Source organism: Lactuca virosa, chromosome 6, assembly GCF_052849685.1.
Source record: "Lactuca virosa cultivar CGN04683 chromosome 6, Lactuca_virosa_CGN04683_v6, whole genome shotgun sequence".
In the NCBI taxonomy this organism is placed as follows: domain Eukaryota; kingdom Viridiplantae; phylum Streptophyta; class Magnoliopsida; order Asterales; family Asteraceae; genus Lactuca; species Lactuca virosa.
This window is the reverse complement of record NC_136431.1, coordinates 24829858-24847547: the sequence shown is the minus strand read 5'-3', so window position 1 is coordinate 24847547 and position 17690 is coordinate 24829858. Positions and strand designations below refer to the sequence as shown.

Genomic DNA, 17690 nt, shown 5'->3' with positions numbered 1-17690 from the left:
TTTACCAAACACTATTAATTCATAAATTAGTTTATCAACTACCAACTAGCTTATTAATTACTAGCTAACTTGTTGGCTAATTTGTCAAACATGATTTTTGAATTTAATTCACAATTATCATCATGATTTTCGGTCTTGTTTGCGATGAATATTTTGATGAATCGATACAAAATAAGAGTGCCCTTTGAGTACAGAAAAACTAAGATTTGATTTTTTGAACTTTTTGAAATACATCAAATTACAATGTCTTTTTCTATTATATGGTCATACCTTCACTTATTTTTAAGAAGTTTTTGAGACAGAATGAAAAAGAAAAATGAAACATAAAGATATTTTGGCAAACACCATACAATATGTTTTATATATTTATACAAAAACTAGATGAAGGTCACCCGCGTCATTGGCACGGGTTCGAATGGTCAGTATATCAAAGCAAAAGGTTTTTTGCTAAATCAAGAAAAAGGAATGTACTTTCATAAATTTACATATTGTAGCATTATCACTGAAAATAGTAAATTAAACATCATAATCTGAATCTGCAATATGACATTTGTACATGTATTTCCATCCGAGTCCTTGATATGAGCAATAAAAGCATGCACTCCTTCATCGAGAGCATTAATTTGAAGTTGTGATAAAACCATTGTATGTAGCATGCTCAAAACCTTCACATTTCAAAGTAAAGGCTAATAATTGGTTCAAAGTTTGAACTTTAAAGGCAAAGTTAAAAAATTCTTCAATGTTGAATATTTAACCAACTATAGCAATGTCAACAAAATATTTAAGAGAAGGATCAGAACTCACAATTTGAAGGGGGCTCACTCTTTATCCGGTTTAAATCAACTGTTTTTTAACCTTAGCAGATTGAGAAGATGGTGGGAAGATGAGCAGATTGTTGTAGAATCATAAGTATAACAAAATAAGCACTTATAAAATCTAGGAATTTATATGGATACAACAACAAAAATACTAACCATAGCCAACATAACCATTCTTTAAAATCTTTCCTTACAAACTCCTGTGACGTGGAGCAACATCCGTACAACATAAACGTCAAATTATTACAAAAAGGTAATGTAAATTTTAACATTGAAAGATACAAGAAAACTAAAAGTATTAACATTTTTTTTTAAAGTATTTATACCTTCAAATGAGGATTATCACCAACTACTGCACGATCATCGAAATCCAAATGACCTCCAAAAATATTCCAAACACCACTAAAGATTGGTGTGGGATGAGCCAACCCACTCATCCACCAATTCTTTCCATTTTCTGTGACAATGAAAAACAACAAAATGGTATTTAATAATTTTATAAGTCAACGATATAATTTCCATATTTGTTGATCTTCAAAAAGACTAACCTCATAACGTGCTTCACCGGTGTTCTTACTTCGTTTGATGGATTCTTATGCAATCAATTCACACGCCTTCCTATATTAGTTTCCTGATTCAAAGTTTGGAATTCATATATAATTATATTTGATTCTTGATATCAATATTAAAGGAAAAGAGATAGAAAAAGGTTTTGTTTACCTTAAGCCCTTCCAACGTTTTTCCCCGATTGCCCATGTACCTAAGAAATTGTAGAAATCATAAAGAGTTTCAATTTTAGAGTTTCTTGTTTCTAATAAATGGAATATCAACGGTGCATATTAATGGACATAACATGTACGTATATCTTTTTTCTATTTAATATATTTAACTATTATTTATGCATAAAACCATTGGTACCTTTTTTATGAGTTTTTTTTTTCAAGAAGAATGGAGAAAAGTAGGCATCTTAGTGTTTCGTGGTGCTAGATGTCGATAGAGCTGTTGGGCAAGAGGTTGGAAAGTGAAAGAGGTTTGGGATGCCAGGTTAGCTTTTGTTTATTCTCTTTGTAACATCCCAAAATACGAAGGTAAAAATTTCATTTTTAAAACACCCAAAACACCCATTTATCATTTACTCAAACACTTAAAAGTATTTTATAATAAAAACATTTATCAGAGTACAATCCCAAAATCACACAGTTGCGAAAAAGCATGGGTGTATGCGTTGCGATCAAACCGGGCTCTTCCCTTTTGAACCGGAAGTACCTGAAACCATAAACAACAACTGTAAGCACAAAGCTTAGTGAGTTCCCAAAATATCACATAACATAAAACCACAAAATACCATGCCACATACATAAGATTGTCATGGGCTACCCCCATGGTCTTTACCTGGAATGTCATGGGCTACCCCCATGGTCTGATATCCAAGTGTCATGGGCTATCCCCATGGTCTTTACCTGAAATGTCATGGGATACCCCCATGGTCTGATATCCATGTGTCATGGGCTACCCCCATGGCCTTTACCTGGAATGTCATGGGCTATCCCCATGGTCTGATATCCAAGTGCTATGGGCTACCCTCATGGTCTTCATGCAAGCAAACTTATAACACTATCAACCACATGTCAGATGATGGGTCGGCATTGGTGCCTTCGACCCATTATTATAGTGAGAAGACTCACCTCAATCCAAGATAACTGAATACTCGAACTGTTGCTACCGGAAACATCCTACTAACATTAACAATTAATATTTCATCAATAATTGACTCCAATTTAACCAAGAATTCTAGTCCAATAACTGATCCTTCAAGGTAAAAGTCCATTTTACCCTTTTCCTTACTTTGCCAAAATCCAAAGAACAAACCACTAGCATCGAAAGCCCAAACCCTTAAATGACACCACAAGGCCCAATAAGGCCCAAATATCCAAATTGAGCCCAAACCCATCATGGACCTAGCCCGAGAAGGCCCAATATCCTAAAAGGCCCAAGATATCCAAAGGTCAACCCTAGTCAAACTTCTGGTCAATGGTCCATAGCCAATAAGTCAACAAAACAAGAAAAGTCAAACAGGTCGAGTACGCCCCGCATACTCAGCTGGTACGTCCAGCGTATACCCTTTGGGGGCAGTACACACAGCGTACCAGATGGGTACGCCCCTGAACCCATTCTTCTCCATTATGTACTTAACCACTTAAGTCCTTGCTCCAAACTCTCAGATCTAATTCCTATGTATGACTTATCACGTAAAGTTGGCAACTTTACTTGCATGCATGGATTAATGGGGCTCTAGAGCTCAAAAGATCTTAATGAAGGGTCTTAACACATGCATGAGTCCAAATAAACCATAAAGATCATATTTTTATGCCTTTGGGACACCTAAAACGTCCAGATCTACAAGATTAAGCCTCTGAAAGAACCTTAGCTCACAAGGACCAACCAAAAGAGGCTAAAGTGACCATAAACAAACCTAAAAGAAGATCTATACAATGAGTAGTCAAGATAGGGACTTTATACCTCCAAAGTCACGAAATGAAGATGCTAACACTGGATCTCTAAGAACCTCTCCAAGAAATAAGTCTTCAACCTTCTTCTTCTCTTACACAAACCACCATTAACACTCTTCCAAGCTCCACAACTCACTCAAGGCACTCTAGGGTTTCAACGTATGCTAAAGGGGATGGAGTCTGACCTAAAATGTCTAGAGGAAGGATATAACTTTGCTTATATAGGGGTAAAACCCCAAAATTAGGATTTGATGTTGAAGGGAGTACGCCTGCGTACCCCTTAGTACGCTCGACGTACTCAAAGACCACCCGCGACCAACTTAACCATTACGCCCCACGTACATGACGAGTATGCCCCACGTACTCATCGAACCTCTAAAACCCAAAAACTTCATTTGGCCCTAAATACTTCGTCCTAAGTCCATTTCCGACGAACTTTATTTCCACAGAAAGGTGACGAGAAGCCCTACACTTCTAACAAATCACCTTAGCCTTAAAACTTCCCGAACCAAAAAACCCAAAATTCATAAAGGGTTGAGTTATCAAATTACGATTATACCTTTGGGCTCCGAAACACCATCGAAATCTCAGATCACTTAGAATTGAACACCCTCATCCAAAAAGGGCCAAATCCTTTCTTCCCCAAGGCCCTAAGCCTTATGATAATTGATGATCGGGCCACAGCCCCAAATAATGTAGAGATTCGAAACCGATTGTTACACTCTTAGTTGGAGGTCTTAAAGGATCTGTTGATGCGGGATTTCTAGCTGCTTCTTACTGTGACGATGTTGTTGTATCAGATTAAGGAGCGTACTCATCATATCTTTCTTCACCGGATCTTGTGGCATTTTTTCTATTGGGGCAGCCGGACTTTGGTCAGTGTTAGATGTCATCTTCTGCACTCTGTGACGGTTGGATGCTTATTCAATTGTTTGCATAAATTAATAAAAAAATGTTTAATAAATTGGAAAAACAATTGAAGATTGTTGCATAATGTAACGTCCCAAAATATACTAACTAAGTTTTCATTTTTAAAAGTCAAAAGAAACATAATTCATTCATTTCAAACCCATCAATCATGATAATGTATAAAATACTTATCAGAGTACAAATCATGTCATAAAATGCAGAATGTTTGTGGATGCAGTGCGATCATGTCAGATCCTTTCCTTTCGAACTAGAAGTACCTGAAACCATAAACATAAAGTTGTAAGCACAAATCTTAGTGAGTTTATCCAAAATACCCCATACAATACATACATAACAATAAAAACATAATTGGGTTTATTTCACCCCCTTTCGGTGTCTTTCAATCGGTACTGGATCTATTTCACCCCATTTCAGTCTCTTTCAACCGGTACTTGGTCTATTTCACCTCCTTCGGTCTCTTTCAACTGGTACTGGGTCTATTTCACCCTATTCGGTCTCTTTCAACCGGTATCGGGTCTATTTCCCCTACAGTAAGTGTCACAAAGACAACTATCATCCTATAAACATAATATTGTGGGCCGGCATTGATGCCTTCGACCCACGAGTATAGTGAAGGAACTCACCTCTCAGACGACAATCAACTGCTTCTGCTCTCATTGCTAGTCAAGACAAGTGATACACCACACCTAGATAGTCATACAAGTTAACTCTTAGTCTACGTTCCAAAGCTAAGGGGTTGGCCAAAAGTCAACCCAAATCAAAGTCGAAGTCAAACACAGTTGGCCTCCATGTTGTGGTCTTCCTTGGCCACGGCGTGGGCACAAGATGACAAAACAATCGAATGATCCCTTACTCGCCATGTTGTGGTGGCATAGCGTCATGTCATGGTGAGCAGTATGATTATCTTAATCAATTTATGCTGATTTTAACTCAAAATCAAAGGCTAAAAAATCTTGATCCACTCATTCTCAACGCCTTAATGGATAAAGTTTCCAATTTTACCCATTAAGACACTTTAATAAGACAAGATCTCCAAACCAAGGTCTAATAAGGGCAAAACGGGTGACATGGTTAACCATTAAGCACTTTTCCTCAAAGTCCATAGCCAAACCAACTCCAAAAGGGTTTCAAATACTAGATATAGCATAAAGTTGGGTGGTTTATAGACATGCATGTCCAATGCATGTCTAGATTCCATTTTGGGTCAAAATGAGCAAAAAGGTGACCAAAACTCATGCAAGGCTAAATATCTCAACCAAAATCCAGATCCACAAGATATATTGCTCATGGGACTCAGGAGAGTCATAAAGTTGCAACCTTTATCACATCAAATCAACCAAACATCAGTTGTGGACCAAAATAAGCTAATAAAGCTAGATCTACAACCATAAAATCATAAAAATGGATACTTGAGGACTTACTAATGGTCCAAAGAGTGATTTCAAGGATAGGGAGGAGTTGTTGGTTGATCTTTGGGCTAGCATCTTCTTTTCCTTCCTTCAAAATGCAACCAAACACCACAAAAATCTCAATGTCACACAAGGGAGGCTAGGGTTACGATTTTCAGGTGTTGAGAGGGTGATGGAGGCCGAAACCCTAACCATTATGTCCTTTATATAGGGCCAAAGCCTAGGGATTAGAGTTTCTCTACAATCAGATGTCACGCCGTGGAACCCATTGCCACATCGTGGAGAGTCAATTAAACCCACAGTCAAAAAAGTAATGTCACATCGTGATGAAGTTCCACCACATCGTGGCAGCCCAAGAATAAATGTAACGCTCTAAATTTCCAAACAAATTTTTCATTTTTAAAACCATATAAAACACAATCTCACATTTCTCAAAACCCAATGTATAAGTTGTTCAAAACATAAAACAACAAAATGTTTGACAATTTCCCAGAATCCTCAAAACATAATCTCGAGCTGGTGTGTACAATCAAGTCGGCGCCTTCCTGCGATCCTGAGAGGTACCTGAAACACATATCACACAACACTGTAAGCATGAAGCTTAGTGAGTTCCCCAAAATACCAGGCACAATAATTAGCCTCTCATGGCTATATCTCAATAAGGACCCTCCGGTCATGTGTCTTAGTGAGGACCCTCCGGTCTCACAACCCGGGTCGGACCCTCCAGTCCGGTATCTCAGTGAAGACCCTTCGGTCTCACAACTCGGTTTGGACCCTCCGGTCCTAGCTCAATAAAGCACATAAATAATGTACATCATAAATCACAAAGACAAAATGATGATATCACATAACTCAGTATAAGCACATAAGACCCTCCGGTCAGTAACTCAAATAAGACCATTTGGTCACACCGTATTACCACTCAGGTAAGTATAGTAAGAAGACTCACCTCGTAAGCAAAGCAAGTATGTCTCATAATCCACGATCGGTCTAGACTCCGCCTACATGTCATAATCATCTCTAATTAACACTTTATAACAACCACACTAAAGATGTTAAGCTAATCCCTTTTCTAACTCCTGGAAAGGGTGAAAGACCAATTTACCCCTCCATGGTCTCCATATCCATAACTTGACCAAACCCTAAAAGTCAACGGAAGTCAACACTCGAGTCAACAGTCCATGTTGACCAAACTCACCGAGTGCATCTATGCGACTCGTCGAGTTCCTCCTGTTCTTAGAAAATCGGGAAAACTCCAACTCAACTCGCCGAGTTGTCTCATCAACTCGTCGAGGTTGCACGTGTCCAGACTATAAGGGAAAACCCTAACCGACTCGTCGAGTTGGCTCATCAACTCGTTGAGTCCCTTCGGTCCATTTTCTCATTCAAATGATTTTAAGCAAAACTAAGGCCCTATACTCTAGATCTAGCCTTCTAAGACTGAAGTATCACGTAAAGATGCAAGCTTTACGTCCATGCATGGCACCTAGGGCTCAAAATGCCAAAACAAAGCTCTATAGAGGGTTTAATGTATGAAACTTGGCCAATAGCTTGATAAAGCTTAAATCTTTAGGCCCAAGGGACCTCATACTGTCCAGATCTGAAGTTTCAACTTCATGTCATGCTCAAACGACTTAAATACTCAAAGAGGAGATGGAAATTGCCACAAACTCCCTAGTGAAGAGATCTAACCAAACAATGATCAAGGTGATAGCTTTTTACCTCAAAATAGCAGCTAGCACTGAAAGAACACTGGATCCAAGGGCTTCTTCTTATTCCAAGCCTTTTGCTCTTCTATCTCCTTCCAAGAATGCACCAAATCACACACTTTTAGCCTCTCTCTCTCTCACACACAGATGATACCAGCTCGTTTAGGGTTTCTCTCAGGGTGCTAAATTGATAAGGGAGGCGGAAATGAAAGGGTTAAGGTCCTTTAAATAGGGCACAAACCCTGAAAATTAGGTTTTTCATACTCAGCTCCCACTCGTCGAGTTGGGGTCCTCCAACTCGTCGAGTAGACTCTAAAAATCATGCGGGTATCTCCATCTCTACTTGGCGAGTTGGGGCCTCCAACTCGTCGATTTGCCCTAACAAAATGAATATAATATAATTAAATATTATACATAGGAGTCGGGATGTTACAATAAATTTCTGAAATTTAAATGAATTGACTCATACCTGAAACGGGTGTTACAACTCTCCCCCACTTGAATCAGACTTTATCCTCAAAGTCTGCCATCGAAAACAACTCAGGGTAATGCTCCCTCATCTCCTCATCGGGATCCCATGTACACTCTGGACCCTTGCGGTGCTGCCACTGCACCTTCACCAAGCTCACAACCTTGCTACACGAGGTCTTCATTTTCCTGTCAAGGATGGCAACCGGTCTCTCTATATAATTTAGGCGCTCGTCCACCTGAATGTCTTCCAAAGGGACCACTGCATAATCATCAACCAAACACTTTCGCAACTGAGAGACGTGAAACGTATTGTGGATATGACTCAGGTCCTTGGGCAGATCCAAACGATACACAAACCTGCCCAACTGGGCAACCACCCTGAAAGGTCCAATATACATGGGGCCCAACTTTCCCTTATTCCTGAATCGGATGACACCTTTCCACGGTGACACCTTCAGGAATACCATATCCCTGACCTGAAATTCTAAATCTGACCACCGCCTATCAGCATAAATTTTCTGGCAGTTCTGCGCAGTCTGCAACCTTTCGCGTACCTATTGGATCAACTCAGTAGCCCAGAGTACGACCTCTATGCTACCCATGATTCGCTGACTGACCTCGCCCTAACAAATCGAGGTCCAACACTTCCTCCCATAGAGCATCTCAAAAGGAGTTTGATCAATGTTGGAGTGGTAGCTGTTGTTGTAAGAGAACTCAACCAATGGGAGATACATATCCCAGCTACCACCAAAATCCAGCACACATGCCCGAAGCATATCCTCCAAGGTATGGATAGTCCGCTCGCTCTGACCATCGTTCTGAGGGTGAAAATCGTGCTGAAGTGTAACCGAGTACCCAACTTCTTATGGATCCTCTTCCAAAACCTAGGGTGAACCGAACATCCCGATCTGAAACCACTGATACTGGAACCCCAAGTCGTGCCACCACCTCTCAGATATAAATGGCTGCCAACTTCTCCAAAGATATGCTTTCCTAAACGGGAATAAAATGAGCGCTCTTGGTTAATCGGGCCACAACGACCCAAATCGAATCCACTCCCCGCCCTGTACGTGGCAACTTCATAATGAAGTCCATCGTGATCTCTTCCCATTCCCAAACGGGAATACCCAACAGCTCCATTTTCCCGTGAGGTCGCTGGTGCTCGGCATTGACTTTCCTGCAAGTCAAGCACCTCTCCACGTACCAAGCCAAATCCCGCTTCATGCAGAGCCACCAATAATTGGGTCAGAGATCTCTGTACATTTTTTTTTCACCCGGATGAATAGAAATCTCGACTTGTATACCTTTTCCATAAAAATCTGCTGCTCACCGCCACAGTATCGAACCCAGACTCTGCGATGAAGGGTCAACAATCCCCAGCTATCATAATCAAAAGAAGCCACTTGACCCACTATGCGCTCACTCTTCCGGTGCTCCTCCTTCATAGCCTCATCCTGAGCCTCCCGAATCTGCTCTAAGAGTGGAGTAATCACCATCATCCTCAGACAAACATCCCTGACGGCAGTACCGGCCGCCTTGCGGCTGAGAGCATCGGCCACCACATTGGCCTTTCCCGAGTGATAAAGGATATCACAATCATAATCCTTCACCACATCAAGCCACCTACGCTGCCTCATATTCAAATTTGGCTGGTCCATCAGATACCTCAAACTCTTGTGGTCCGTGTAAATGACACAACAAACTCCATATAAGTAATGTTGCCAAATCTTGAGGGAAAAAACCGCTACGCCTAGCTCCAAGTCATGAGTTGGATAATTCTCCTCATAAGGCTTCAGCTTCCTCGAAGCATAAGTTATCATACGACCCTTCTGCATCAACACTGCACCCAATCCCGAAGTCGATGCATCACAATACACCACAAAATCATCCACATCCTTTGGCAAGGTCAAGATCGGAGCCTCGCATAACTTATGCCTCAAAGTATCAAACATCGCCTGCTGCTCAGGCTCCCAACAGAAAGTAACAGACTTCTTCGTCAACCTAGTCAACGGAACTATGATCTTGGAGAAGTTCTCGATGAACCTCCGATAATACCCTGCTAAACCCAAGAAGCTCTGAATCTCATATGAAGACTTCGGGACCTCCCATTACACTACGGCCTCGATCTTAGCCGGATCAACCAATATCCCCTTCTCATTGACAAGGTGCCCCCTCGCGCAAGCAATACTCAGACATGGAGAACTTGGCATAAAGTCTCTCCCTACTTAGAGTCTCTGGAACTTCTCGCAGCTGATCCTCATGTTGCTCATTGGTCTTAAAATATACCAAGATATCACCAATAAATACAATGACAGACCGATCCAGCATCGGTCTGCACACACGGTTCATGAGATCCATGAATGCGACTGGGGCATTGGTGAGCCCGAAAGTCATCACCACGAACTCGTAATGACCATAACGAGTCCTGAGAGCAGTCTTCTGGATATCCTCATCTCTGACTCTCTTCCGATGGTAACCTGAACGCAGAGCGATCTTGGAGAACCAAGACACACCCTGCACCTGGTCGAATAAATCATCAATCCTTGGAAGTAGATAACGGTTTTTCACCGTTAGCTCGTTTAGCTCCCGATAGTCAATACACATCCTGTGGGAGCCGTCCTTCTTCATCATAAATAAAATTGGCGCTCACCATGGTGAAACTACTCGGTCTGATAAACCTCTTGTCTAACAGCTCCTGCAGCTATGTAAACAACTGTTGCATCTCCGGCGATGCCAACCGATAAGGTGGCTTGGAAATCGGAGCCTCACCTGGTACCAGATCAATACGAAACACCACCTGCCTCTCCGGAGGCACTCTAGGCAAGTCGTCCGAGAACACGTCTGAATACTCTCGAACTACAGGAACCTCCTCAATCGTCCTCTCCCTCTTTATCCATGTATCTAAAACGTAAGCCATAAAACTCGAACATCCCTGCTAAAGATATCTCCTATCTCTCACGGCTGAACAAAGAAACGGTCCCTACGGAGCACCCTCCCCTTGAATAACTAGTTCTCCCCGACTTGGGGTTCGAACCTGTGACATCCCCATTTTCACGGCCAAAAAAAAAGACCGATTTTGTTTATGCTTTATAAAAATCAGAGTACTCCTTTTAATAAAAATGTTGCGGAATTTGTTCCCAGAAAAACATGATAAATACATTATCCAAGCAATTCTTAAGAAATGTATTTTTATTCATTTTAAAATATTGGGATGTCATCGTCAATATAGAAACATAAGCATAAACAAAACTTACATTCATTATCACTAGTGATTTATATCTCCTTAATCCCTCAGTGTAATGTAACATCATATCGACACCTATGATACAAATTAACTGAGTGGATCAGGTTGGGAAACCTGGAGAGTACATAGGGTTTTCAACCCACAATAATATAATTATTATGTTTAATCATCAAACAATTAACCCAATTACCCATCCCCATTATCTTCTTTACTTTTAAGGATTTACCCTAAGAATCAGCTATTCCTCGTTCGTTCTTTCCTAAGAATTATCCTAAGGAATCGGCACGAAGTCCATCGTCGCCATCGTTTACCCAACAAGCGCTAAGTCCATAGTCACCAGGGTTTAGGCACTAAGTCTGCATAGTCGCCATGGTTTATACATCAGGCACTAAGTCCATAGTCACCATGGTTTAGGCACTAAGTCTGCATAGTCGCCAGGGTTTATCTCGTTTATTGACAATATTATTTTCGAGAGTCCACTCGTAATACATGTCAATGGGTTTTTAGAGTACACCGGTGAACACATCGTTCACAACACCTACAGGTTGCAAGCCTGCTAGTGTCCCACTGGACTGTCTAGAATAGTCTATGGTTGTCATCCATACTCTGCTAGATGACCGGGCCAACGCTTGGGTAAAAGGCTTCTCTTATTTTTCACATCTCACCCTTATCTCATGGTCTATATCACCTCTCAATTCATCATCCAACTCATATTTCATCTACCCATGTTTTACCCAACATATTTTGTAGATATAAAATACATATACAATTTAAATCATTCAAAACATGTATAAAATCGTTCATCCAACATAGACAGCAAGTATTCAGACAATATGCACACATAGCATGTAATTTATATAAAATACTTCATATCTATGTGTAAGATGAAAGTAACTATGCACTCACTTGTTAAAGTGATGATTCCAAACTCGGGCAACGATTCGCTTCTAACGATTCTATTTTCCTTCGACGGAACCTAGCATTATTATCGCTAAATTTTAGTCTAATATTTATTGAGACTAGTTATTAGTCTAGATTCATCATTAACTCAAAGTCTACTTCATGATCTATCAAGTAAGGATCAGCCAGGCAGGACAGTTGGGAGGCAGGACCATTTCGGCATATAGCTTTTCTGAAACCCAACAACCAAACCCAACGTGACCATTCTAGACACCTCTCCCGTAAGTGGTTCAATCAGTATAACGACTTTGAATCACTGATAAATTTTATTTATAGGTTCATAATAACGATATTATAAGTTATATTTAAAGTAGGGTAGCATAACTTACTTAGCTAGGAGTCGGGCTCTGTAGGGGCAGAACTTCGTCGCTTAATCTTTCTAAGAAAGATTATTGCAGCGCTTCAGCGCTCACCTTACTATACTAAAAACTATAGAAAGAGAAGTCGAATCACGAGGGACCGAAATGCTCGGGGATAAGAAGGGAAAGACTCTTGAATCAAGAGAATGGTGCAAGAAATATGAGAGCTAAAGGCTCTTATTTATAGTGATTGAATTTTTAAAAACTATCATCCATAGTTACTTAATGACCTTATAGTTGTATAAATGACTAAACACCCATTTATAATACTATTTTAAATATATTTAATGATATTTGTACTAAACTAATGTCGAAAGTACTCAACACTAGACTTATAACTACCGCATCGTCGATACCTTTCCAACGATATATACATATGTATATGTATGTATACGTATATATAATTTACACTTTATTTTAATACGTAAATGTGCTATTAAAAATTATAACTCGTTCATACGAACTCCGTTTTTGACGTTCTTTATATCCATGCGTAGCTATCGACGAGATATACAACTTTCGTTTAGACTCCGTCGGCTAGTTTTGAATTTATATTTTTGTCCATATTTTTTAAAAATTAAATAATTTTGCTAAAATCATAACTCTCTCGTACGAACTCCGTTTTTGGCATTCTTTTTCTCAAAATTCCTATTTTAAGGAGTACTACGATTTTCATTTTGGTCACATTAGGTAAAATTCAACCATTCTCTTCGTAGCTTTTTACGTCATACATTGTGACATCCCCAAATTCACGGACAGAAAAGACCGATTTAATTTATGCTTTTAAAATAATTTCAGAGTAATCCTTTGATTAAAAGAGTTGCGGAATTTGTTCCCAAAATGAAATATGATAAAATAAGATTTACCAAAGCATTTCTTAAAGAAATGTATTTTCATTATATAACAAAACTCGGGATGTCATGTTCCGATACAGACCAAAAGCATAAATGACACATTATAAGCCTTACAACAGTTATTTACAACTACAGGCCTATAATCAAAATATCTTGATAAGTCATCCAACTTATGCTCTCGCTCCACTATCTGTAATACAAAGAAAACTGAGTGGGTCAGGCTTGGGAGCCTGGTGAGCATATAGGGTTTTCAACTCACAATAAATAAATTTATTAATTTCATCAAACAACAATAACCCGATTACCCATTCCCGTTATCCTCACTTTACGTCCCTAAAACAACTATCACAAGGGACCTAGTCTAAGGATTTTCATCGGGGCGACAACACATGCTTCGGGGGTTCCTCAACAATATATGTCAAACAAGGCAACCATGTGGGGGATGGAGTACAATAATTGAACACCCAAGTTCAATAACACCTACAGGTGGAGAGCCTGCCAGCGTTCCACTAGACTGTCTAGAAGAGTCTGTGGTCATCATCTAAACTCCGCTAGATGACTAAATCAGCAACAACATCGAGGCCTCTCATCATTTTATCACACGTCAACTATCTACCCATGTTTTACCCAACATTTTTGTAGATAACAATATACTTATACATTCATACACAGCTTAAAACCTGTATAAAATATTCATTCAATACTTACTCCAAATATACAGATAATACATATATATATATATATATATATATATATATATATATATATATATATATATATATATATGCACACACACACACATAACACGTATTCTATAGAAGATACTTCATACCTATGTGTTAGAAGAAAATGAATATACACTCACACAAAACATATATTTAATACACTCAAACAATACTTGTATTAAAATCATGTTTATGAAAGGGACTATGCACTCACTTGTTAAGACGATTGTCGGACAGCACTACGGCTCTTCAAGTAGTAATTCTTCGATGAATCCGGGATATCTTCACACACCGGGCTTCTCGCGGGCAGAGCTTCGGCTCAAAAACTCTTTTCTTCACGGGATCTTCGGAGCGTCGGGACTTGCTTCGGGTGTCGGGATGATACTGGGGCTTCGGGGGTGCTTTAAGAGGGCTAGAGAGGGTGTAGAGAGTGAGAGAGTAAGTGAATTAGCAACCATGGTCGGCCGCCCTTTGGTTTCTATTTATAGGGTCGAATTTCTGGATTCACGTCGTGAACCACAAGTTCACGTCGTGACTTCAGTCGTCATTAGGTGCGTCATCGCAACTTGGGTCTGTCAGGCTCTGGAAGATGTCCATCATCTGTTCACATCGTGAACACCCTGTTCACATCGTGAACTCTGGAAGTTCGTGCCCCGAACTTCAGAAATTCATATCTCTCGCATACGAGCTCCGTTTTCGACGTTCTTTATATACACGCGTAGGTGAGATTATGCTCTACAACTCTCATTTAGACTCCGTTGGCAAATTTTGACTTAATTTTTAATATATTATTTTTTAGTAGGTCGGGACAGGAAAACTCCGTTAGAAATTCATAACTCCTTCATCTAACGTCCGTTTTCGTCTGTCTTTTTACCGTTGGACTACTATCGATGAGATCTTCGATTCTCGTTTAGATTGTTTCGGCTAGAAATCACTCGATCTCATATTCGAACTTTGGGCTGTATACCGCTAAGTCAAAACTTCGGAAAATCATAACTTCCTCATACGAAGTCAGATTTTGACGTTCTTTTTATACACACTCTCGGTTTAACGTATTCCACGACTTTCATTTAGATCACTAAGGCTAAATATCTCTATATCGTAAATTCACTATTTACGTCACACAGTGTCGTACCGGTGCTGTCGCGAAACTTCGACAGGTCATAACTTCTTCGTTATAACTCGGATTTCGGCATTCTTTATATATCTGGAATCCTTATCACGACCACTACCTCTTTGAGTATAGATATTGGGCTTATCTAATATTTTATTTTAACACTCATATTTCTTTTTTGATCATTTAAATCACAACAATTAAGCATGAAACACATAATACTCAAATAATACATTTTATTATTTCAAAACGGGCTAGAAAGGTTAACCTAGACTGTTACATCAATACTAATGCCTAGCCTAGAAACACGGGCGTTACATACATTTGTTGTGTGCAGCTGACTTTTATATCTTATAAAAATCATATCTAATTCATACGGATTCAGATTTCGACGAAATTTATATTTTCGGGATCGGGACGACGTATACTTCCTAAATATTATATATATATATATATATATATATATATATATATGTTTTGAAGTACTTATTTTTACAATTTACAGACGATTCGACTGATTTTTCTTATTTTATTATATTATAATAATAATGAAACATATAATATTTAAATAATTATTCTTTATTACATCAAATAGGTTACAATTGTTAACCCTAACTATTACTTTGGTTAAGATTATTTATCCTAGATAATAAAAAAATCATTTTAACGCTTATTATGTCTTAATTGACTAGCCCGAATCTGCGGGTGTTACAGAACCCGCAATCAATTATCGCCCCATTAGGGCTCAACTAGTCCATCCCCACAATGACTTTGCTCTCGCACAAAGGAATAAGAACCAAATCGATCGAATACCTCTCTCGGAACAACTCGAGAGTACAACCTCGATGAACTCTCGATACACTCACTGAACAATCATCAACTATTTCTACCTCCAACAGATAATCGAGCTCCCCAGGAGCATCATCAAACCTATTGCTGAGTGCAAGAGATACAAATGATCGTGTAGCACCTGAATCTAGGGGTGTAGGTAAGCTGAGTTACTCATGAGCTACTCTGGATCGACTCGTTAAAAGATCGACTCGAGATTGAATTAAACGAGCCCAAGCCAAGCTCGAGCCTAAATATGAGGCTCGTTTATTAAACGAGCTTGACTCGAGCTTCAATTAATGGGCTCGCGAGCTTAAACCAGCCTATATATATATATATATATATATATATATATATATATATATATATATATATATATGCTCATTTAGGCTGACGATCCCACTAAATTGTTCACGAGCCGAGCTCGAGCTTCATTTTAAGGCTCGAATTGAGCTCGAGCTTCCTCAAATTTAAACAAGCCAAACTCGAGCTTGGTTAGGCTCGGGCTCGGCTCGATTCGTTGACATCCTTACCCGAATCAAAAAGAGCTAGAGCATGCAATCTGTTCACTAAGAACGTCCCTAAACATTACAATAAGAAACATAAGCATAAACAATAATGAAAGCGCATGAATAAAAGGAAAAACAAACCTGTAACCACGTCAGGAGTCGCACGCGCCTCCTCGGTCATCAGCTGAAAAGCCCTGCTCTTCACTACAGGGGTCGCCAACTTTCCCTCTCGGCCATCAGTGATCCTCAACGCCGCTGGAGTGGGTGCTGAAACTGTTCCTCTAGTCAAACTCAAGCAATCAGCCTTCTTTTGGCTCCTCTGATTTCAATGAAAGCAGATCGGACCTGAAACATGGGTGGTGGTGGTGGCAGTGTAATCCCTGCCTAAGTACCATGTCTTGCCGCACTTATAGCAGCCCGAACCACCCGCCCTGCAAACTATGTCATGCATCTTGCCGCACTGGCCACAACGGCCCCAACCCTACTGGCCCTTCGATCTAGAATCAAAACCCTTGGGTTTCTTCGATGAAACCCTAGTCGTCTGCACCTGCTCTGCCTTCCTCTTTCGGATGTGCTCCAAATCAATTCCCCATTCCTGGGCCCTAGATATCATGTCCTCCAATGTCGGGCAGGCTGAAAAGCTAACAAACTCCCTGGTATCTGATATCAACATGTCATGGTACCGAGTCTCCCTCATCTCCTCGTCTACAGCATACTGGGGTACCAATAAAACTCTCTCTTGGAACTTGGCAGTGATCTTTACCAAAGTCTCAGTCGTCTGTCGCATATCCAAGAACTCCCTTGCCAGTTGTTGCACCTCAACAACCGGTGCAAACTCTACTTGGAACGGGGTCATCAAATCTGACCAGGTCATGGCCTTAATGGCTACGGCTCCCGGAGCATAACCAACCTATTCCCACCAATCTCGGGCTCGCTCCCTCAGACAGCCAACACCGAACCTCGCCTTCGACCCCTCGGGGAAGAAGCTAGTCATCTGAGCACACTCCATGTATACTATCCATCATCTGACGGCAATAGGGTCCTTCACCCCAAAGAACTCTGGCACCCTACATCCCCTGAAATCCTTGAAGGAGAGAGTGCATGCTTCGTACTGCAACAGCTAGATCGGCCCTAAAGATCCGGAGACGATCCTCCATCAACTCGATGATACCCTCCTTGATCGACCCGAACATCACCGGAGTCACATCAAGGATGCCTCTCGTAATCTCAGACGCGATGAACTCGCACAA

At 40.2% G+C, this 17690-nt stretch overlaps 1 long non-coding RNA gene across 2 annotated transcripts; it reads right to left on the bottom strand.

Annotated features, from left to right (window-relative positions):
- Window positions 1-304: 304 nt before the first annotated feature.
- Window positions 305-1808, bottom strand: LOC145120678 (uncharacterized). Of its 2 annotated transcripts, XR_013714305.1 has the most exons (7): window positions 1737-1808; window positions 1539-1578; window positions 1367-1449; window positions 1145-1275; window positions 975-1018; window positions 805-855; window positions 305-665 (listed from the first exon to the last, which is right to left on the bottom strand). It is a non-coding gene; the product is annotated as an uncharacterized LOC145120678 (long non-coding RNA). The 2 variants fall into 2 exon arrangements; XR_013714304.1 differs by lacking the exon at window positions 1737-1808 and having other exon boundaries at window positions 1539-1671.
- Between the last annotated feature and the right edge of the window lie 15882 nt (window positions 1809-17690).